This window comes from Cetorhinus maximus, chromosome 1 (genome assembly GCF_964194155.1).
Source record: "Cetorhinus maximus chromosome 1, sCetMax3.hap1.1, whole genome shotgun sequence".
In the NCBI taxonomy this organism is placed as follows: Eukaryota; Metazoa; Chordata; class Chondrichthyes; order Lamniformes; family Cetorhinidae; genus Cetorhinus; species Cetorhinus maximus.
Window position 1 is genome coordinate 22,452,096 of NC_135879.1, and position 20,676 is coordinate 22,472,771.

A 20,676-nucleotide genomic window follows, 5' to 3' on the forward strand; every position below is an offset into this window, starting at 1 on the left:
GCAAGTTGACCTCCACACAATTGGCCAACACCCAATTCACCTGCAATGTCCAAAACCAACCCACCTCTCGATGCCACCCCTCAAACCCTCACAGTCCCCACAACAATGCCAGGCCCCATGCCACAAATTGCCAGATTTATCTGGCATCCACTTCCACTTCTTTCCTGCTTGACAGGCAACTAACTGGCTGTCAAGTGTAAAACGTGTAAAGACCTAGATATGTGGATTCCCACTGAAAAATCCTCCCCCAACAGCTACCAATAAAACAGAGGCCAAAATAAGCTTCAAAAGACAATTCAATTGGTAAATTTAATCATATCATTGTGAAGTAAATATATCCCTAAATTGTTTAAACCATTATTTCAACTATTAGAAATTTTGCTCACTGAGAGAAAATTGGCTGATTAAAAATAAATTAAAAATGCCTTTAGAGAAAGTTGTAGGAATACAGCAACCACATTGTGCAAACATGGTAACCAGTTGTGCAAAAAACAAGTTTTGACATGGAGAGGACAGGGGTTAATTGAAATAGCACTAATTTCTCCTCTCACCACCTACCCATAAATAGAAAGGTTTTTTAAAAAAAAATGTTCCCATGTTTATGAGCAGTGGCATATCTCCCAACCCCTTGGTTTTGGTGTGATCTGATTTTCTATTAATAACCTCACTGTAAACTCGAGGTAGGATGAACGCAAAGGCTAGTTTATTTGCGCTTACTCAAAACGCAGAAAGGAAGGTCGTTGTGTTACCCCCTCACATTCATACAGTAAAAAAGAGATAGAGAGAAGAAGGTTTTACAGTACAGAGACAACAAAGAAAAATAAATATGGTTTCATATGGTTTCCTGAGTCCCGAATCAAAGTCTAGTAAGGTATTCCTTCACAGAGATTGGCAGGTTGAAAACCAATGTTGTATAATTCACTTTTCTGGCGGTGTTGCCTTCACATGATGAGATAGGCATGCAGGGAAGAATCAGCCTTGTCGGCGATGGTACAGAGTTTCTAACAGATGCAGTGTAGATGAGGGCCAGAGCTCCTTGTCTGTGAGGCTGCTAGCCAAATGATAAAGAACAGACTGGGCTTTGCAGTTCAGCAAGGCAATGTTATTTATTCCACCAGCCAGCGGTCTATGCCACATGGCCTCACCTCGCCACCCTGTCTCCAACAAAGGATATGTATCCATCATTTGAAATGTGGCTGGATTTCAAAGATTGCTAAATGTCTCAGCCATTACAAAATGAAAGAAAAGTTGTGGGGCCTTTTGTCTCAGCAGACCATCAATCTCCTTCTGGTCAGACTGGGTTGTTAAATGCAGATGGTCTCTGTATAGCTCTCTTTGAAGTTGGACTGTGCAGTCCCCAGTTGATCATTGGTGCCTCCTCAGAGGTAACGAGGTGTGAGTTTCCCAGCACAGCAAAGAGGCTTCTTTTGTCCTAGGGCCACAGACAGACATATGATCTGCCATTTTAAGGGTCTTTGTTCAGTTTTTTAAATTCAGAAATAGCAGTGAGGATATCTATCTATCTATCTATCTATCTATCTATCTATCTATCTATCTATCTATCTATCTATCTATCTATCTATCTATCTATCTATCTATCTATCTATCTATCTATCTATCTATCTATCTATCTATCTATCTATCTATCTATCTATCTATCTATCTATCTATCTATCTATCTATCTATCTATCTATCTATCTATCTATCTATCTATCCATCTGTCTATCCATCTATCTATATAAATATCATAAAAATATACAGCGTAAGGCCTATTCCCTCACAGTTTCCATTATAAATGTGGGCATATAGGAAATTATAATGGGAAAGTTAGCACAAAAAGCATGATAAAAACTTGACAACACAAAGGTAAGTGACAGGGACTGCAACTGTACACAAACATAAGATTTTGTAGTATATTGACCCACATTTTGCGATTGTAATCATAGCAAAACTGATGTTCTTGTTCCCGGTCGTTACAATGGTGAAACTGACAGCAATGCCTGACATCTGTACCTGTGCAATTTAGCAGGGAAATCAAGAAGTTGCTGTCAGTGATACCCTCCTTCATCACAGATTGTGCTTTTGAAGGCTTCACAGATGGAAATCTTAGCATGCACTTGATTTGACACAAACTTTCTCATTTTACACTATTAGTCTCACTGTAAAAAAACCTTAAAATAAAGTTATGCCTTGTTGAATGAGATAGAACTGTATTTTCAACAGTGCGCTAAGTCATAATTACTGCTGAACAACCTTTTTGGCCCCAAAAAACTAATTTCAGAAATGTCAATTTTTCCCATTATGATAATCCAAATTGTTATTTTTTTAAAAGTTTGTTTATGTTATTTCAGCATCTACTTTAATTTCCATGTGCACGTCCCAACTTTATCTTACCATCTGTAAAATGGTTAAGAAGTGCATTATAATCAGTGCTTTTTACCTTCTGTGACAATTCTTCAATATGATTAGCCATTTAGCCTGCTTGACTTGCTGCTGGATGTCAGTAAACAACTATAGCTGACGCTGGAATGAAATTAATGCCAAGAAAGGTGATGTTCACGTTGTAAAGAGCACAAGTTCTTTTCAAGCAGCTTTCTTTGAAGCCAGTGGTGCCATTGACCAGAATATCTGGACTATTATAGGAACATTCCACATAGGAACAGGAGCTCCTCAAGTCTTCTCCTTCATTCAACAAGACAATGTACATCAATATCTATTGTTAACAAAACTCTGTCAATCTCAGTTTTAAAATTAACAGTAAATCTAACATCAATTGCCATTTCTAGAAGAGAATTCCAAAATTCTAACATCGTTGCATATGGGATTGTTTCCCAATTTCACTCCTGATTCAAAGGGCTAGATTTTTGCGGAGTCGGGAAGACTCCATGCAACTTTAAAAATGGTGGACAGGACCCAGATGCAGAAGGCCCGCCCCCATTTTGGACAGATCCAATTTTTGCTGGCAAGGGAAAACAGTGGGGTGTGACTTACACAAGAGGGAAACCCAAACTCAGCAGGGCCATTTGAACTTAGTGCTGAGTTCAAGCAGACCCCATTTGGCTGATCCAAGGACTTTAATCTGCTGTGTGGGTGTCACAAATTTATACAGTCGACATAAATGCTCTTGAAGTGCAGATTAAGTCTATTTAAAGTGCCATGATCTGAAGTTTTTTTAAAAATCCTTTGCTCCTGAAACTTGAAACAACCATGCTGATGTGATCTGTGGGATTCTAAAAAGAAAATTTCAAGCTGGACTGTTTTGATTGACAGGCCATCTGGCTTAAGTAAAAAAAAACACGACCACCTGGTAGTGCATTTTCAATAGAGTTCTTGCTGACATTTCACCACGTGCTAATATCATATTATTATAAATGCTTGGCTGAGTTTCAAAAGCTAAAATTATCTCAGCAGGGGATGTGAGTTCACAGTTTGATAGACAGTTTCAAGAGGCTATTACAGGATTAGAAACCTTTGATGTGGAGACTGAAGAGAAGTTTTTTTTAATATATATAAGTGATTTAAGACCTTTAACTGGTTTTCCTGAATGGGATTTTTTTAAACTAAAAGGTGTGTATAAGTGAGAACTGTGTTAGATTGTTAGAAGTTTGTTTTTTTCATCTCCACGTGGATCTTGATGTCTGCCCAGGGTGGATACTGGGTGAGGAGCTAAGGAGATAGCATGGCAGTATTAGGTGGCATGGGGGCATGAGGCAGTTTGGGGAGGGGGTGGGGTAATCAGTTGGCATGGAGAGGCAATGGAGATTGGTGTAATGGCTTGTGATGAGGGGAGAGATAGAGGGTCTAACAGCTTCTAAAACAAATGGGATGAAGAACCAGAGAACCAACCATGGTGGGGCTTCAAACCAGCCTGTCTCAGCACTCATCCATCCTGTAATTCCAGAGCAGGCCTGACTCGATTCCAGCCCCACTTCCCTGGGGTGAAAATTGTATTCAACGGGGCCCTTTCAACCAAGGTGGATCCGCTGACTCAGGAAATTTCCCAACTCAAGCTACCCACCTTGGACTTAAAAATCAGGCCCTAATCCTTAGACGATGCCCCTAGCTCTTGAATCCCTAACCAGTGAAAGGTGGGAGGAGCCTAGAGAAGAGCATAAATGCTGGCATGGACTAAGGGCCAAATGATCTATCGTATTAGGGAACCTATGTACACTTACCAAGACACCCAGCTCTTTTTAGATCTCCACTGTTTATAGTTTTCACCATTTAGAAAGTACCTATTTTATCCTTTTTCGGCTCATAGTGGAGGGCCCCCCATTTGCCTACATTAAAATTCATTTACAGCAGGTTTTCCCATTCACTTAATCTATCAGCATCTCTTTTGAATGTTATGCTTCCATCTGCAGTATGATACTTGGATGGGGTGAATGGGATGAGCCCTTGAGAAATCCTTCACACATGACAAACAACTGTAGTCAGAAGAGTGCTTTTATGAGCAAGTTGGTTATGATGATTTACTCAGCTTTCAGGATTGGCACACCTAGGACCTTGCCTCGATTTGCATCCTAAAACTGGTGATAGTAGCCAAAGAGTAATGGTCAACCACTTAACGAGTTCCAAACCCCTAAGACCCAAGCAGCCCCACTGTCAATGCGCAACTGACAGATGGAATTTAGTAGCTAGTAAGTAGTATGGTATTTGGATGTATACCAACTCCTGGTGGCATGTATGCAAGTTATGATCTGGTAGATTGACATTCTGGACCCTCCAAATCCAATCCTACCATCCCAATGTTTTCAGGTTATTCATATCTGGAATTTACTTCAGTTTTCCTGTCGGTGAAGAAGTCACAAAAATGCTTAACTTGGTGAATTTATGCAGTGCCCTTCAGGCCCACAGTACATCTCAAAGTATTTTACAGCTAATGAAGCACTTTAATATATTGGTCATGGTTCTAATTTAGGAAATGTTCATCAGAAACAATTCAAATTGCAAGTCCAAAGAGCATTAGCACTGCTGTTGAGTATACCACCCTTTTTTAATCAATTTTTTGTCTAGTGCTGTCACTTTCAGGCTATCTTTTATATAAACAACCACATTCTTATCATATCTTACCATATTCTTGCCCCTCCTTATCCCTGTAATCTCCTCCAGACCAACAACACTTTGAGATATCTGTGCTTCTCTAATTCTGGCCTCTTGTGAATCCCAAAATGTAACTGCTCCATCATTGGTGGCCAGTCCTTCAGTTGCCTAGGCACAAGCTCTGAAATTCCCTTTGTCCATCTCTTTACCTCACTTTCCTCCTTCAAGATACTCCTGAAAACCTACCTCTTTGACCAAGTTTTTGGTCATCTGACATGCGTGGAATTAAGTTGAGGAAGTGGGGCTCCCACATATCGGTTGGAGAGCTAGTGGGAACACTATGTTGCCTTTCCATTAGAGACCCGAAATAATATAAGTGCAACCAAGTACAGCGTCAGGCCTCCCACTCAATTAAGTACTCAGTTGGGTGGAAATCCTGTTTCCTGAGAGCTGTCAGCCCATCAGAAGCCAGCAGCTCTTCATTACCGGCAGCACCACTGGGAGCATTGGCAGCTGCCAGTGATGCAATTAGGCCTTCACCATGGATCATCACTGGATCCCTGGAGTTAGGTGAGTCGGGCAGGATGGGGCTCATAGGGGGAGGTCACTGTTGAGGGCTGGGAGAGGGGCTGGGATGCAAGGGCAGGTTGGTGGCTTTCAGAGTCATCCCCCTATTCCTAATGCTAATAGGTTTGCTTGGGCAGCTTTCAGAAGGCAGATCTATGCACATTAAACACATTAAATCAAATAGGCTCATGAATATGTGCTCTCAAGTGATTCATTAATGAGGCTAATTGACATCTTGCTGCCAGCAGGTGGGTTTTCTGCATTGGGCCCTTCCCACTGCCAGGAATCAAGAACAGGTCAGAGGCTAGGAATTGTGTGGTGAGTAACTTACCTCCTGACTCCCCAAAACTGGTCCACCATCTTCAAGGCACAAGTCAGGAGTGTGATGGAATACTCCCCACTTGCCTGGATGAGTGCTACTCCCACAACATTCAAGAGACTTGACACCATCCAGGACAAAGCAGCCCACTTCGTTGGCACCACATCCACAAACATTCACTCCCTCCACCACCGGCACATAGTAACAGCAGTGTGTACCATCTACAAGATGCACTGCAGGAACTCATCAACGCTCCTTAGACAGCACCTTCCAAACCCACAGCCGCCACTATCTAGAAGAACAAGAGCAGCAGACACATGGGAACATCACCACCTGAAACTGCCCCTCCAAGTCACTCGCCATCCTGACCTGGAAATATATCGCCGTTGCTTCACTGTCGCTGGGTAAAAATCCTGGAACTCCCTCCCGAACAGCACTGTGGGTGTACCTACACCATAGGCACTGCAGCGGGTTCAAGAAGGCAGCTCAGCACAACCCTCTTGAGGGCCATTAGGGATGAGCAATGAATGCTGGCCTAGCTAGCGACACCCACATCCCATGAATGAATAAAGAAATAATCGGATGCAGAGCCTCCTGCCTGATTCTGCTGGCATGCCTGCCATCATGCCCGCTCCAGGGGGTCTCTGTTAAATTCCTCTCAATATCTCCTCATGTGGCTCGGTGTCATGCTTTGTTTTTCATTGCTCCTGTGGAGTGCCTTGGGACGTTTCATTACATTTAAGGCACTATATAAATACAACATATAAATATGTCAAGCTGTTGATGATACATATTTTGCACTGGGTTTACAGATACCTCTCCATGGAGGCATCTCCATAAACCTGCAAAAATGTGACTGTTTTATTACAAAATAGCTCATCATGATTGTTTTTCTGAAGAGCTGTTTATTGTTTCTTTTTGGGGCTGTTAGCAAAATTAAAGTGTTAATAATGGGTATCAATTTTCTGTTACTTTTTTATTATGGGTTACTCCAATCCCTGTGCCTGCAGGACAGAGACCTTTGTTTTCAAAAAAAGCTTATCAAACCGTGCCTCAAAGACAAGTAGTTGCAATTATTGTCTGCCACCATGTCAACAGATCAATAATGTTCATTAGGTAAGGAGCCCGCCAGCCTCTCAGATGCAGGGACATTTTAAGAGTTTAAATTTCCAAAGGAAATGTCGGTGTCACATGTACTGCCCACCTTGTCCGAGTAATTTAGTGGGTTGTACTTTAAGCTGATTAAAAGTCCAGCAGAACACAAGCTCATGGTTGTTTGATGTTGCTAACCTTCAATAAATATTTTAATCAGAAGAGAAATAGCTCAATTCAAACATTGTGAAAACATAGACAATGAAGGAGAAGGGGAATCAGTTTTCAGTGCTGGGGACTAAACTGGTGGAGTGGAGGGAATCTTCTTATTATCGTGCCCACGGACAGTCCATACATGGCCCAGCCAGAACTGGACACATTTTTGCGCCTTGTTGATGAATTCGGCCGGATCTGCAACAGTGCAGGGTTCCTCTAGCGATAGGCATTGCAGGAGATGTTGCATAGTCTGTGGCTCAGTTCCACATTCACAAGTTGTCGAGCAGGTTGTATATCCCCATTTGCTTAGTGACACCTTTGAACGACCTACACCAGTCCTAAGTCTGTTAAGGCACTTCCAGGATGCCCAGTTGCAATTAGCTCCTGGGAGAAGGCTTTCATCCAGTAGAATTTCCATTGCTGGGAATGGAGGGAATGTCCTGTGTGGAACCCCATCTAAAAATGGCATGAAAACTAAACACACATACATTGGATGGATGATCTGCCCCTCACCTGGAAGTGAAGGCTAATTTTACCCTGGGGGCCCTGAGTGTTTGAAAAATATAATTGTTAAATGTCGATAAAGTTTTAGGGATTTACTATGCAATGTTGAAACAGTAGGAGTGATCTGGCACTCCGAGGAACATAAGCAGGAATTCCTGAAGTGATCTCCTTAGATTCAACCCCCACTGATTGCTGAGGATGAGCATGTTGGATTCAAACCAAGCCAAGTTTTGTTTCAAATTTTGAATTTGGGATTGACAATAAAGTGCAAAAGGAGGGCAAGATGCCAGGGGTTTAAGGTAGGAAAGAAAATTGAGGACTGACACCAGGAAGCTTAGAAAGAGATTTCAATGCATTGAAAAAGTAGAATACCGGAGACGTGGGGAAACTCTGGCATCATATAAGAAACTATTGGATATTATGATGGAGGACAAACTTGTCACGACATTACATTGCATTAATAAACAATGCAAATTACATTCATAGCACTGCCCATGATCCATTAATGTGGATTTATCTGCCTCTACAACACAATGGAGGGATTATAGTATTGTGCTGTCTCACTGTGGTCACTCATTACCATTAAAGCCATGAAATGTGAAGTTGATGCTGTTCATAACCAGGGCCTTAGAAGTAGAATCTATCCCAATTCAGTGCAATGGAAGTGCAATGAAATGCAATGAAACAGGATTGATATAAATTTCCTTTAGTACAAAGCTAGCATAATTGCTGCAGTTAGGTAAATCTTCATATTTGTAGACGGATCCATTACAATTGGTTCATGTAAGCGAGTACTTTCTGCTAATGGATTAGTTTGCAGACTGAACTAGGCAGAAACAAGGATTGAAATGCTTCTAAAATTAGGGGTGGAACTGTCCCAGATTTGCACTAATGACATTTTACCCACCGGCCGCAATGGCGCATCATCCCAAACCTGCTGCATTAATTATGCATTTCTGGGAAACACATTGTTTCCATGGTTCCATGGTGGGCGGGCACTCATCTGCCCGCCACGCCATCATCTTGCCGCTTCATCATGCCAGGCGACAGATTTGAAGTGCAGCCGTGTGTTTGCCTCTCAGTGCTTCCAGCCCACGGCTGCTGCAAAGATGACATGGCCCTGAAGAGCAAAAAGACTGCAACCCCCAGGTTCAATGACACATCCCTTGAGCACAGTGGAGGCTCACCGTGATGTCCTCTAGCCCAGCTCTAGCCGCAGGATGGGCAGCAACATCACTAATCCGGCTTGGGAGGCGGTGGTAGTGGTGATCAGTGCCAATGCCCTGCAAAAAAGGACAGTCACTCAGTGCCGTGAAAGGATGAATGATCTCCTTCATTCTGTCAGGGTAAGTCACTTTTCTCATCACTCTCAACTCTCACACTCACAAACCCATTATATATCCACAGGGCCCTGACTCACTGCCAGTTCAAGGGACATCACCATTCACTCTCTCTCATACGTACCTTCATTATCCTCATCCCGTCCATGGGACCACTCACCACCCACACATGCCAGGCATACCTATCATCTGGCCTTGCAAGTGTCCTGCTTAGACTCTCTTCATCCCTATTTACGTAGGATAAGCAGGCACACAACAAGAGGGAAAGGTTGCTTACCGGTGGAGGAATGCCTGAAATCAAATCCTCATGGACTTTGAAAACAGAGCCATCCAGCTGACCGATGAGGATCTGGACCATTCCTGTGCTGACGGTGAGGTGCTCTACCAAGTGGGGATCCAGCAGTGCAACATCCACCAGATAGCCATGCTGTGAGTGATGTGTCCTGTTTCACAAGCGACTGCCATGCACTAATTATCTCTCCTCGCTTTCACAGACACATCGGGCAAGCAGCCAACAGAGCCCATGACCCAGGGCCTCCATTCAAGCCCCAGCAAAACCTCTGAAGAGGAATCTGGAGGCACCCTCCTTGAAGTCCCATCACAGCGCTCACCCACACCATTCACCAGTGCAGAAACACACACCTCGATGGGACCTAGCTTTAGAGAAGCCCATCCGAATCCCTTCGGGACCCCAGTAGCTCCAGCTCCAGCGGCTGAGGAGGTGCCACTGCCACACAGCAGGCCAGGGCCCACCAGGTCTCGGCCCACCAAAGGACGCCCATCAATGTCATCACAGACAGGGTGTAGCAGTCAGCAGGCTGCCTCCGCCTCCTCTGTGGATGTCCCAGGAGCACTAAGACATAGCGACAGGGTTAGGAAGGTTAAGAAGATGTAGTTGCACAGCCTGGGCAAGGGTGTTAATCACTTGTACATAATGTTCACTATTGTCAATAAACTCACAAGAATGTCACCCAGCCTATGGCTCCTTGTTCTGATGAGCAGTGTTCCTGTCACTCAGGTGTGAAACCTTTCTGCACAAGATAAAGGCAGGTGTCTCTGTCCGGGGCCTCTTCCCTGTGCTTTGTGCAGTCTTCAGACCAAAGTGATGGCCCGGCCTCTCACTCCCTGGAAACATTACTGATGCCTGCACCTCGACAGTGCTTGTCATTGCTGCCAGAATATGGTGGGCGGGCATCACAGAGCTTTGTCATTCTCTCTAAAGGTGCTCTCACCTTTAAGCTGGGGCTAGCCCCCATTTCTTCAGCATCTGTGACCAGTGATGCTGTGCTCCTGAAGGGCTCAGGTGCTGAAGGCTGACAAAGGATCAGATGCTTCTAAAGTTTCATGACTGTGTCCCTATGATATAACCCTGATCACAGAGCGCAGGTCGGTTGCCCTCGGCCAGACCGGAGTCAGACATTGGATGTGGCAGGACTGCAGAGCTTAGATCTGATGTGTTGGTTGCCTGGTGCTGCTCCTGGCATGCCCTCCTGCACTCTTCATTGAACCAGGGTTTATCCCCTGGCTTGATGGTAATGGTAGATTGAGGAATATGCTGGGCCATGAGGTTACAGATTGTATTCGAGTACAATTCTGCTGCTGCAGTACGTGGTAATCAGCAGGAGGTTTCCTTGCCCATGTTTGACCTGATGCCAAGAGAATTCATTGGGTCTGGAGTTGATGTTGAGGGCTCCCAGGGCAACTCCCTTCTGACTGTATACCACTGTGCCGTCACCTCTGTTGGGTCTGTCCTACGAGTGAGACAGGACATACCCAGCGATGGTGATTGTGTAGCCTGGGATTTATCTGTAAGATATGATTCCGTGAGGATGACTATGTCAGGCTGTTGCTTGACCAGTCTATGAGACAGCCCTCCAAATTTTGGCAATAGCCCCCAGATGTTAGTAAAGAGGACTTTGCAGGGTCGACAGGGCGGGGTTTGCCGTTGTCGTTTTTGGTGCCTAGGTCGATGCTGGGTGGTCCATCTGGTTTCATTCCTTATTTTGAGACTTTGTAGTGGTTTGATGCAACTGAGTGGCTTGTTAGGCTATTTCAGAGGGCATTTAAGAGTCAGCCATGCTGCTGTGGGCCTGGAGTCACATATAGGCCAGGCAAGGACCACAGATTTCCTTCCCTAAAGGGCATTAGTGAACCAGGTGTTTTTTTTTTACAATGATTGACAATGGTTTCATGGTTAGACTTTTAATTCCGGATTCTTATTGAATGCAAATTCCACCACCTGTTGTGGCAGGATTCAAACCCAGGTCCCCGGAGCATTATTCTGGGTCTCTGGATTGTTAGTCCAGCGACAATAACACTATGCCATCACCGGCCCGAGAGAGTTATAGGGTTATAAACCAGTGACATTGGTGGAATGGTGATACATTCTGATTTGAAGGGGAACTAAGAGGTTTTCATGTCTCTGCTGCCCATGTTCTTCTATGTTGTAGAGGTTGCGGGTTTCAAAGGTGCTTTCGGAGAAACCTTAGCATGTTGCTGTAGTGTATCCTGCAGATAGTGCACGTTGCTGCCAATGTGGGCTGGTGGTGGAGGTTAAAGATGGTGGATAGGGTTTCGATCAAGTGGCTGCTTTGTCCTGAATGGTGGACAGCTTCTTGAGTGTTGTTAGAGCTGCACTCTTCCAGGCAACTTGACAGCCTTTTGTCACAATCCCAACTTGTGCCGTGTAGATGGTGAACAGGGTATGGGGAGTCAGGAGGTGAGTTACTCACTGCAGAATTCCCAGCTTTTGGCCTGCCCTTGTAGCCACAGTGCTTATGTTGCTCATCCAATTAAGTTTGATGATCCTCAGGATGTTGATGCTGGGAGATTCAGCAGTGGTGATCTCACTGAAATCCCAGTAACAGCTCTTTAGACTCTCTCTTGTTGCAGATGGACATTACCTGGCACTTGTGCGGTGCAAATGTTACTTGCTACTTATCAGCCTAAACCTAAATATTGTCCATAATTTGCTGCATGCAGGCATTATCTGACAAGTTGCAAATGAAACAAGCACTGTGCAATCATCAATGAAAATCCTCACTCCTGAACATATGATAGAGAATAAGTAATTGTTGAAGCCATTGAAGATGGTTGGGCCTAGGACACTGCCCTGAGGAATTCCTACAGTGATATTCTGGGGGCTGAGATGACCGGCACCCAACAGCTAGAGTGATCCTGCTTTGTGCTAGTTACATATGACTTAATTGTAATATTCCAGCCCAAATGCAATCATATGGACAAGTTGTCTTCTGGTGAGGTTAGATATAATACATAGGAACACATAACAGTCACAAAACAGCAACGGGTCATTCAGCCCAACCAGCCTGTGTCAGTATTTTCCTTTCAGCTAAGCTTCAACACCCACACCAACTTATTGGGTCCAATGACTTTTTTTGCATGCTGCAATTTCTAGTGTATCATTATGGGGTATAATAGTGACAGTGATGAAAGTGGCCAATTTGATGAGTTGGCACAGAAGGGCAGTAGGGTTTTAAAGCAGATAAAATATAAGGGACATTGTTTTTGGGATTCTAACTAGTGTTTTTTTTTTAGCAATCAGGAGAGAAAGTGCTGTCCATTGCATCCGTTTATCATGTGGAAAATAGGGGAGAAAGGACCAATTTCATGTGACTGTACTGCACTCCTACAATATCTCAGATATGCCCAAAGACATATTGGCAGTGCACGCGTCACCTCGAATAGACGTTAAACCCCATTGCAATTGTTAATGAGGGCCCAATGTTTGTTTAAGGACCCACCCCAGAAATTGGGCGCCATTGAGCAGAGCAGGTACCAGATATGCAGTGTCCAGGTTTTTCAGCATTTACTGTGGCCTGACCTGTCGTGACCTTCAGCAAATGGGTAAGGGTTTTTGAAATGAAATCTTCACGTGGAGTGAGGGGGAGCAGAGATACTCCGCTTGGCTACATGATACTTTTGTGGGCCTCTGTTGGTTGTGTCACTCTATTCCAGCCCCCCTACCCTCCTTCTCCCACAGCATACCTGAGAACTCCAGCCAGGAAGACAGCCAGCCCAAATTGGAAACCTTCAAATTGGCCAGCTGCTTTGGAGGCATCACAGGCATCTACAGTTTACAGGTCGTATTGAAATGAGGCCTAAGACCCAAGTTTGAGTGAGCCTTGGGCCTCCAATTTCTGGGACCATACACGCCAGTCATTGTGTTGCCAACCCAAATGAGTCTTTCACCCACAGTGTTAAGTAGCAATGCTGAGCTACCAAGCCAATAGCTAATTCTATCATTCACTCCTAAAACATTACAATTTATTTAACACTGTCTCCTATTTATCTGCTTCAAATCTCACTTTAGTGAAGGTTTTGCATTATATAGGTTGATTCATTCTAGTTTTTATTTTAGACTATTTGAGATTGGTACAGAAATGTACTTTGATTTTTTTTCACATAGTTACAGCCACACTAGGCTACTGCAAGGCAAAAGTGTGTCAGGGGCATATTAAGATGTTTTCTAATGTCCTAGTGAATGTTAACTCAACAACACTAAATTTTACTTCCCTCTGTTGTGTATGACAGGTTTTAGTGTTGATGTTGAGAATATTGTGCAATAGGTTAAAGAACTTAAGGGCATTCAAGCAAAATCAAATGCATCAAAATTTTGAGAGTAAAAAGAAATGGTCAATCTATAATTAAAACAGAAAATGCTAGCAGAACTATCAGCCTCTATAAGGTTAACCCATCCTTTCTCTTTGTAGATAGAGATGGATTTGCTTTCTATTTCCAGAGTCTTTTATTTTTTAAAAGCAAAATACTGCGGAGGCTGGAAATCTGAAACAAAAACAAAAACAAAAATTGCTGGATTTTTCCAGCAATTTTTGCTTCTGTTTTTTAAGTTTTCTTTGCTCTTGATAGGCAAAGGTCTGAAATTGTGAATGTGACTTATAATGCTCATAGTGGTCAAACCTTAAACATTTTGTCCTTGAGGTTCCTGCAGAGGATAATCATAACAATTTATATCGCTGTCACACGGACAAGGCAATATTCTGTATGCGAGCGAACGCTTTCGTATTATCCATTATACTTAAAAATTTGAGCATGCTCAAAGCCTCAAATTAATTTTAAATGTTTTATGAAAATTCCAACCGCTATTTTATTTGCACTGTTTAATTTGAACTTCTTACATGAAAAAGACATTAAACTCCCATTGCATTTGTTAATGAGTGCCCAATGTTTGTTTAAGGACATTAGGAACCAGAAATTGGGCACCATGGAGCAGAGCTCAATTGCTTAAGCAACTAAAAGATTTGCTGTGTTTCATTTTCATATTTTTTCCCTTTGTTATTTTACAATTCTGATGTGAGCCACATTCAGGCTACTTTCCATTATTTATTCCATTTATTGAAAGATGGAAACAATAAAGATGACAGAAGTGGAAAGGTTGGGAATAAAGTCAAGAAGTGTGGAGAAAACAGTCTTAATTTTAGATGCTGTGAATTCTGCAGGAAGCAACACAATAAACAAAAACAACGAATGAGTGGGGAGATGGCACAGAGAGGCCAGCAATGTTTTTTTTAAAAATGAGGCAGTGATTCAACAAGTAGGAAAGTAATTTAAAAACAGAGATCAGGGAAACTAGGATAGGTTTCAGAGAAGTCAACTTGTCAATCTACAACTAAGTGACACAGTCAAAAAATTGGAGCTAGACCTTTAAGGAGTGAAATTTGGAAACACTTCTTCCTGCAAAACATGGTAGAACCTTGGAGCTCCCTTCAGTAATTGTGATCGATGCTAGATCAATTGCTAATTTTAAAGTGGAGATTGTGAGAAGTTTTTTTTAGCCAAAATTGTTAAAGGATATGGGGTAAAAATGGGTATATGGAATTAAGTTGCAGATCAGCCATAATTTCACTGAATGGCAGAACAGGCTCGAGGGGCTAAATGGCCACCTCCTGTAACACTAGGTTCTGGTGAAGGATTGTTGACCAAAGTGTTACAAGCAACACTTCTTTACTCCTGTACTCAAATCCTCTTGCAATAAAGACCAACGTACCATTTGCCTTTCCAATTACTTGTTGCATCTGCATGTTAGCTCTCAGTGACTTGAAAACAAGAACATCCAGTTCCCTTTGTACATCAACACTTCCCAAACTCTCACCAAGGCAAGCTCGGGAGCAGCAGGAAGGAACTCCTCAGATTGCAAGGCATAATGGAGGAGTCTGTCCACCTTCAGGCTGAGGTGATAGCGCCAGCATGTCAATGTACCGAGGGCAACACTGGTAGGATGGCAGATGCCATGGAGACCTTGGTCAATGACGTCACTCCTGCACTGCTGCACGGGCTTAACTCCATCACAAAAATAAAAACACGTGGAAAAACTCAGCAGGTCTGGCAGCATCTGCGGAGAGGAGCACAGTTAACATTTCAAGTCTGTATGAGCCTTTAACAGAACTAAGTAAAAATAGAAAAGAGGTGAAATATAAGCTGGTTTAAGGGGGGGTGGGACAGGTAGAGCTGGATAGAGGGCCAGTGATAGGTAGAGATAGCCAAAAGATGTCATAGACAAAAGGCCAAAGAGGTTTTGAAGGTGGTGATATTATCTAAGAAATGTGCTAATTAAGGGTAGAAAGCAGGACAAGCAAGGTACAGATAGCCCTCGTAGGGGTGGGGTGGGGTAAAGGGAAGGGATCGAAATAGGCTAAAAGGTAGAGATAAAACAATGGATGGAAATACATTTAAAAATAATGGAAATAGGTGGGAAAAGAAAAATCTATATAAATTATTGGGGGAAAAAAGGGGGATCGGAAAGGGGGTGGGGATGGAGGAGAGAGTTCATGATCTAAAATTGTGGAACTCAATATTCAGTCCGGAAGGCTGTAAAGTACCTAGTCGGAAGATGAGGTGCTGTTCCTCCAGTTTGCGTTGAGCTTCACTGGAACAATGCAGCAGGCCAAGGACAGACATGTGGGCATGAGAGCAGGGTGGAGTGTTGAAATGGCAAGTGACAGGGAGGTCTGGGTCATGCTTGCAGACAGACCGAAGGTGTTCCGCAAAGCGGTCACCCAGTCTGTGTTTGGTCTCTCCAATGTAGAGGAAACTGCATTGGGAACAATGAATGCAGTAGACTAAATTGAGGGAAGTGCAAGTGAAATGCTGCTTCACTTGAAAGGAGTGTTTGAGCCCTTGGACGGTGAGGAGAGGGTAAGTAAAGGGGCAGGTGTTGCACCTTCTGCAGTTGCATGGGAAAGTGCCGTGGGAGGGGGCTGAGGTGTAGGGGGTGATGGAGGAGTGAACCAGGGTGTCCCAGAGGGAACGATCCCTGCGGAATGCTGCCAGCGAGGGTGAAGGAGATGTGTTTGGTGGTGGCAACATGCTGGAGTTGGAGGAAATAGCAGAGGATGATCCTTTGAATGCGGAGGCTGGTGGGATGATAAGTGAGGACAAGGGGGACCCTATCATGGTTCTGGGAGGGAGAGGAAGGTGTGAGGGCGAATGCGCGGGAGATGGGCCGGACACGGTTGAGGGCCCTGTCAACCACCGTGGGTGGAAAACCTCGGTTAAGGAAGAAGGAAGACATGTCAGAGGAACTGTTTTTGAAAGTGGCATCATCAGAACAGATGCGACGGAAGCGAAGGAACTGAGAGAATGGGATGGAGTCCTTACAGGAAGCGGGGTATGAGGAGCTGTAGTCGAGGTAGCTGTGGGAGTCGGTAGGCTTGTAATGAATATTGGTGGACAGTCTATCACCAGAAATTGAGACAGAGAGGTCACGGAAGGGAAGGGAAGTGTCAGAGATGGACCATGTGAGAATGATGGAGGGGTGGAAATTGGAAGCAAAATTAATAACTTTTTCCAGGTCCAGACGAGAGCATGAAGCAGCACCGAAGTAATCATCAATGTACCGGAGAAAGATTTGTGGGAGGGGGCCGGAGTAGGACTGGAACAAGGAATGTTCCACATACCCCATAAAGAGACAGGCATAACTGGGGCCCATGCAGGTACCCATAGCCGCACCTTTTATTTGGAGGAAGTGAGAGGAGGTTAAGGAGAAATTATTCAGTGTGAGAACAAGTTCAGCCAGACCGAGGAGAGTAGCTGCATGGTCAGCTTTAGTGAGGAGATTGTACAACGTGTATAGCCCAACTCCTCTGCAGTCCACTGAAATGCTCATGAATTTGCAGTCTATGCCAGTGGGGACGGGGTGGGGGGTGGGGGGTGGGGGGCCGGGGTGGGGGGAGTGGCGGGGGGTGGGTGAGCTCTGGAGAACTTGGTGGCACTTTGATGCCTCTGCATTGCTTGAATGGGCAGATAAGCTAGGAGCCCAACCCCAATCATATCAATGTGGCTGTGCCTGAACTGTCTCAGCTGCAGAGGAATGTTCAGTTTCTACAGGTTTCCCGAACACGTGACCACTTCTCTCGCCCACCCTACCCCCACCCCGAATGTGTGTGCGCTATATTCAAGAGCAGGGCTGCCCTTGCCCCCGTCACCAGTTGCTTCAAAGGCAAGACTGCACTTGCCCCTGCACCCCCTCACCCTCAAAAATCACCTCAGAGGCAGGGCGGCACTTAACTCTGACCTCCCCGATGTCCCTAAAGCCTGCAAAGCTCTGCAGAACACTGCTGTGCACTCACCTCCATTTCACCCAAAGTGAAGGCTGCCAAGTGCATGTCACCTCTGTGCTGTTGTGAAACACATCGACGTGCCTTCCTGATGACGTGGACGGATGATTCAGCGGGGGTGCCAGAGCCTGCTGGGATGGCCTGATAATGATATGCTGATGTATTACAATGAGGTTCCCGTCGACCGGTGGCGGGAAACGCGGCCCACCATTGGCAGGCTGAGCGGACAATAGCGACCTGCCTTCCCGTCACTGTGAAACCAAACGCACCACATTGTCCACTCATGCCACCTATCATGCCTGGCGCCAGCAGGCACAGAAAACCTGCCCTCTGATTATCATTTCCCTTAATGCTACCTTGCTCTTTTGCCTTTTCTTCCCTCTTTAATTTATCACACCTTCCCTCACATGATCCCTCGCCCCCACTATTTAGGTTCAAGTCCTCTCTACTGCCCGAGTTGTACAACAACATCCCAGCATGGCCCAGGTGAAGACTATCCTTACAGTACAGCTCCCACTTTCCCCAGTTCTGGTGCCAGTGCCCCATGAATCGAAAACCATTTCCCTGGCACCAATCTTTGAGCCATGCATTTAACTCTCTCATCTTATTTACCCTACGCCTATTTGCTTGTGGCTCAGGTAATAATCCAGGGATTGTTACCTTTGAGGTTCTGCTTTTAAATTTAGCCCCTAGCTTCTCATACTCTCTAAGTAGGGCCCTTTTCCTAGTCCTACCTATGACTTTTTTTGACAATATTAGAAACGCAGGGCCTTTTAAGAGTAAATCAGGAAAGCTTCAGAGTGAATTGAGAGCTGGTGATGCTCATTGCAGCCTGTACTTAAGAGCTGGGTTTATCCCCAGTAGGGGAGCTAGCTTTTGGACAGGGAGAGAATTCAGAGGGGAAGAGTGGAAACTGGTATTTGTACTGAACTATAGTTTAACAATAAACAATTGGGATTCACAGAATGTCTTCTGCAGGCCTGATTCAGTATATGGATATCCACTTTTTAAACAGTTGGTACCTATATGGACAAAGTGGATCCTCCCCCACCCCCAACATTGCAAGTTCCTCTCCAGCCCAGATCAGATGTTCTGAACCCTGGCACCAGACAGGCAACACAGCCATCTTGACTCTCAGCTGCAGAGCAGAGAACTGTGTCTATCCCCGACTATACTGTCCCCACTTACCACTACATTCCTATTAACCCGCCCTGCTTGAATTGCTTCCAGCACCCTGGTGCCAGCTCACTCATCTACCCTGCAGCCCTTGCTTTTGTCTGTGCAGGCTGCAAGAACCTTGAATCTGTTAGACAATTGCAAAGGCTGAGGCTTCTCCATCTCTACCTTATCGATTCCCCTTACCTGCCTCACTCGCAGTCACAACCTCCTGTCGCTGACCATAGACCAAAGCAGATGACCCTATCCAAAGGGATGTGACGGCCTTCTGGAACACAGTGTCCAAGTAACTTTCCCCACCCAGGTACCTTTCCCCCCTAACATGTTAACCTGTCCTTTTTCTTTTTAGCCACTGACTGACCGTGTAGATTTGCTACTGATGTTGAAAATCTCCTTTTATTTTTCTTTCACCTCAGCTGAGATGTGTGTTCCTGTGTCTGAAATCAACCAGGAGCCTCACTGGAATTTAAAAATCAAAGGAAAAACAAATGAGCGCCATTGTGGATTAACAGGAATGGCCAGACATGAGTTCTGTTAGTGCAGGATTTAACATTCCCTCTCCACCTCATGGAACTCTTACTTTATCTCACCGCGGCAATAACTCAGGTATGTCTCTTGAAAGTTACCCTGAGGAGGAACTCCCTTTCAGTACAAAGGAGGATTAATATAGAGATTATTTCTTGCCTTCTGGGTATTAAAGAAAGAAAAATATATTTCAAGTCGTCTTATTAATAGGAGTACAGGACAGTGCAATGAGTCAATAACAGGCTAACATCTTTTAATTTAGTTTTGTACAAACTGTCACTTGCAAAGTTCAGTGACTAGCACAGACATTTTAATCTTCAGACTCATACCTTTACTTGAATGCTTAGCGGTGATATACGTCATATCGTGTATATCTGTTCTGCCATTTCAAAAATGAATCAGTCTATTCAGTAAATGCATGACAGGGTGCCATCTCTTCACAATTGCCCAGCAAACACAAACGTTTGCTATACAATATGGTAGACCCACAGAAATGCTGCTGAAAAGCACAGTACCCTAGAGTTTCCTCCTTGTGAAAAGGAAGCCGTGTGTTATACCCAAAAATGTGCCCAATGATGTGCCAAATTTGCAGAGATCAAGCTCGAGTATCCTCCCAATTCCACTAAAATACACCCAAATTTTAAAATGTTTATAAATCAGGATGAACAATTAAGGCCAAAGGAACAAACCAAACCAAAACCACATATTTATTCTGTAAGTAAATGCAAGATGTAGTTCTATAAAAAACATATTTTTATTTTTTTCTTGGACTGTGCTTTAGGATTGGACTGTGGCTTTAAAAAGTACCATGGCTGCAGTTTAAAAGAGATGTTCACTGGAGCAGGAAGAAGAAAATCTACAATGTTGCTATAGCCTGGAACAGTGTGTGCCAGGTTGGACAGAATGATGCTGGAAAGGAGTCCAGAGGGATATGCCTAGTGACGGCATATTGATTGACTCCTGACCAAGTGGCCAGGTTCTGTGTGAAGATAGTGCAGTAGATCAGCTCCTAGCCTGAAAAGAGGAAAGACCCGAAACGTCTCTCTTATTTGTTTTGGTAAGACTCCAGTAATCCTGCCATAGTAGCTAGCTGGCTATTCCTCACATCGCTAGATCCTACTTTCCTTGAGAAACCCCTGTCAGTAGAGACATTAAAAGCAAGTTTCAACCAGAGAACCACAGACTGCAAATGCTGAGAGACCACTTTGTGTCAGCCACAACAACCTGCAAGGAATTTGGAAGAAAGTCAACCCATCTAACCCTGAACCCTGGATTGGTGCTATTGAGCTGTTTTATCTC